The following is a 4,092-nucleotide window of genomic DNA, read 5'->3' as shown; positions in this document are numbered from 1 at the left end:
ATGAGAAAGAGATACCAGATCTCTCTCTCTCTCTCGCCCTCCCGCTCCATCTCTCTCCATGCATGCACAGAGGAAAAGCCATATGAGGATGGGGTGAGAAAACAGTCATCTATAAGCCAGGGGGAAAGTCCTCACCAGACACTCATTTGCTGGGACTTAGATCTAAGACCTCTAGCATCCAAAACTATGAGAAAATTGATTCACTTAGGTTTTTGAGTCTGTAGGTTTATGCCTTTTGCCAAATCAGGAAGAATTCAGCCATTATTTTCTCAAATATTTTTTTAGTCCTGCATCCTTTTTCTATCCTTCTGGGACTAAATGACATGATCCAATGTTTAGATCTTTTGTTGTAGTCCCATGGATTCCTGAGGCTCTGTTTATTTATTTTTTAAATCTGCTTTCTTCCCGTTGAGGTTGGGTAATGTATATTGCTTTATTTTCAGGTTCAATATTCTTTCATCTATCCTCTCCATTCTGATTTTCAGCCCTTCCAAGGAGCTTTTAAATTTTAGTTATTTTATTTTAGGTTTAAAATTCCACTTGTTGTTATTGTATTCAGGTTTAAAATTTCCATTTTGTCTTTCTTACATCTTCTATTTCTTCAGAAAGACTTTTTATTCCTTTGCTGAAACTTTGTTTTTTTTTTTTTTCCATTGGTTTTAAGTGTATTCTTACTTGCTCCTCAAAGCATTTTTATGGTGGCTGCTTTAAACATTTTGTCATGTGATTCTAACATCTATGTCAGCATTGTGTTGGCATTTATTGATGTTTTTTATTAAATGCACAATATTTCTGGTTCTTAGTATGATGTGTGTTTTTTTATTAAAACCTGGACATTTGGGGTTTTATAAATTTTGCGTATTTCTGAATCTTACTTAAACGTTCTGTTTTAGCTGGCTTTCCCTGACACTACTAGGCAAAGTATTTCCTGCTCCCTACTAGTCTTTTAGTGTGGAATGGGGAGACTTGCTACTGTTCTTGTGGGGGTGAAATCTTGGCTACCTGCTCTGCCTTTTGTTACTGCCTTAGCAGAGTGTTTGGGGTGCTTTGTTCAGTTTGGCAGAGGTGACATCTAGGTGCCCCCATCAGCCTTTGCTGTTACAGGCTGGGAAGGGGCCATGGTGTTTTTTTGTGGTGTGTGGCTGGAGTAGAGCAGTTATTTTCTGAAAGGTTTCAGTCTTGCTAGGCTGCCCTTTTGCTTGCCTTTGGCTGGAGAGAGCAGAATTTAGTTGGAATTTCTTTTGTCTGTGCCTATTAGAATTTCCGGATTGCTGGTTTCTTCTGTCTAGAATATATGAAGCAAAACAACCCCTCCTCCAATATATATATATATATATATATATATATATATATATCACCAAACTTGAAAATACCCAAAACCCAACAAACCCGGGAAGCTTATCACTGTGTGTTCCTTGGGTCCCAAGGCCCCCAGCTCATCTGTCTTCTCTCCACCTTTCAGAATTTCCTTATGTTTCCTCTGTATGTAATGCACAGGGTTTTTAGTTATACTTAGCAGGAGGAATAAGAAAAAGTATTTCTACTCCATTTTTCCTGTCATGGAAGTCCCTTGAGCTCTGTCATTTAATGGCTAATGATTTTTAATTCATTATAATGCACTTTTTTTTTTTAAAGTAGACACAAGACAAACACAAATTTTCTTTTCATGTGTTCATCACCTAGTCAGGAAAGCCCCCTAGAACATGTATCAAGTAACTTTTGGCAATAAAATTAGCATGTCTTAAAAGGAATCTGTTGACAAATATATAATACATACAATTCAAAGCTGGCTTTATACTGCTGCATTTAAGTCTGTGCATATTATGTGGCTTTAATATCTTAAATAGCTTGTTAACATACTACCAGCAATCCATTCCGTTTGGAATTAAAACCTTTCTGTGGACATTAAGTAGCTATAGGAAAAGCGGAAATCAGCACTTTAGAATTGGTTTATTTTATAACCAAATGTCAACTAATTACTCCAGTAAGTTGAAAATTCTTGCTTGTCTTAACCAGGGTTATGCTCCTTTTCAGAGAAAAAAAATCCTGTGTCATAAAATCTCTCTCTTTCCCTCCCACCTCCTTGTTATAAAAGGTTAAGTGTTTCCTCATCTGGGTTTTACTGTAGGAGTCACATAAATGACCAGATTTATTAAGCATAGACTTCTTGAGAGCATTTGGGAAAAGTGAAGATTACAACCTTCAGTCAATGGACAGTTCCTTATGGGTCTGCAAATCCTGATCTATTGGTCCCTGTCTGGGGCCACTGTCAGAGGTCTCCCCCAGGGAATTGTTTGACTCTGTCTATTCTCAACCACTGTCTTTCCTTTGACTGGGATTATGTCCAAGGCATGCCCACTTTTCCTGTCTTCTGCTTCCCTCACCTCAGTTTATCACATCTTAGGAAATCCCTTTTTTACTGTTCCCATGGCTTTGTTTAGCCCTGATCCACCATCCTTTCCCTTTCACCTCCAATTACTTCAGACGTCCCAGAATCACAGTTGCTTATTCACAAATATGGGAAGAAAGACCTCAAGAGACTAAAGTGGTTTTACTAAGACATGCATATAAATAGTGAAACAGAGGATAAGAACTCCCATTCTCTAATAAAAAAATATTTCTATCTTTGTTACATTTCTATAATTCCCTCTTTCTCTTTTTGTTAAATTTCTATAATCTCCCTGGGGGCAGAGAAGGGAGGAATAAAATGTCACTAACAATGGGTGATCAGTGGTATGAATTAACCCAAATCAAGAAAAGGAAATTCATACATAGATGAACAAAATATAACAAAATAACTTGTATCCTGTAATTCAAATTCCCTTGGAATTATCTAGAAGCCAATTCACCTGGTGTCAAAATCTGGAAAGAGGTTGGATGGATCTTCCTTGGTATTCCCATAGAAGTAGTCTAAAACATATATTACTAGTTGACATTTGTTGTAAAATAAACCAACTCTTTTGCTTGAAAGTGACAGAAAGCCAACTGAAAAATTCCTGAAACAAAGGAAAAAAATCACTGGCTCATGTATTCAAGAAATAGGTGTGAGGCACGGGTGTTTAAAAATTGTGGTCAGGAATTTGTCTTTGTACATCCTTTAGCTCTGCCTTCCTGTGTTGGCTTAATTTCCAAGTAGGCTTGACTTTTTAAATTTTTATTATTTATTTATTTTTATTTTTTATAAGCAGCACCAGGCTTGCATCTTAAAAGCTTAGACACTCTAGGGGAATGAAGGTCTTTTTTCCCAATAGTCCTGGTAAGAGTCGTGCACTTTTTCTGACTGGAACTCCTAAGGTCATGTGTTCATCTCTGGAACAATCAATCAGCTGGGAACTGGAATGCTCAGACTGGCCTAAATTCCTGGTTACATTTCTTAACCCCAGAGATGGAGTCAGTTCTATGTAAACTACATAAATTGTGAGAAGAGTAGGAATATTTGCTCTAAAGGTATATTGAGATGCTATCACCAACAAAAGAAGGAAGGGATGCCATGAGGGTAGATCAACATGTATCTGTTGCCCATGGAGGAGGTCATGATATGACCAGAGAATGAGGTCGGGGAGAATTAATCCCATGAACACCAAAACTTTCCTGGTGATCCCTGGCTTAAGCATGTTTTCTGAGTCGGGGATAGTATCCTAAAGATTCAGATTTCTCCCCAAATCTGCTTTAGAATCTTCCTAAAATTTTCATCTATTTTAAGATTTTCATAAATTTTAAGAATTTGTGTGTCATCCTTGCCCAGGGGCCATGCTAATCTTCTCTGTATCATTCCAATTTTGGTATATGTGCTGCTGAAGTGAACACACACACCTCTTTTGTTTTAAAACTTTTTTTCCCCAAAGCATGAGCCTTCAAGACACATTTTTTAAAAAAGAAATTATTATTCAATTTTCTTTCTTCCACTTTGTTTAGCCATGTACATCAAAGTGATATCAACCCATTGTGAATATACTTTATTCTAGCAAAGTTACTGGCTGGGTAAGTTTGGAAGGCCAGGCTGGAAATGTAACCACTTCTCGTAAGTATTTTTTAAAAGGAAAAATGAATTTCATGTTCCACCCAACTAATTTACAAATGAACCATTGGAAT

At 37.0% G+C, this 4,092-nt stretch overlaps 1 non-coding gene across 1 annotated transcript; it reads right to left on the bottom strand.

Annotated features, from left to right (window-relative positions):
- Positions 1-3,700: 3,700 nt before the first annotated feature.
- LOC114214689 (U6 spliceosomal RNA) lies at positions 3,701-3,807 on the bottom strand. The gene has a single exon (XR_003610470.1). It is a non-coding gene; the product is annotated as a U6 spliceosomal RNA (small nuclear RNA).
- Between the last annotated feature and the right edge of the window lie 285 nt (positions 3,808-4,092).

The sequence above is a fragment of the Eumetopias jubatus genome, unplaced genomic scaffold (assembly GCF_037043125.1).
Source record: "Eumetopias jubatus isolate StellerSeaLion01/CBP00866 unplaced genomic scaffold, mEumJub1_p1.0 scaffold_1, whole genome shotgun sequence".
NCBI classification, from domain to species: domain Eukaryota; kingdom Metazoa; phylum Chordata; class Mammalia; order Carnivora; family Otariidae; genus Eumetopias; species Eumetopias jubatus.
Note: the sequence above shows the minus strand (reverse complement) of the source record. Positions and strands in the feature narration are given on the sequence as shown.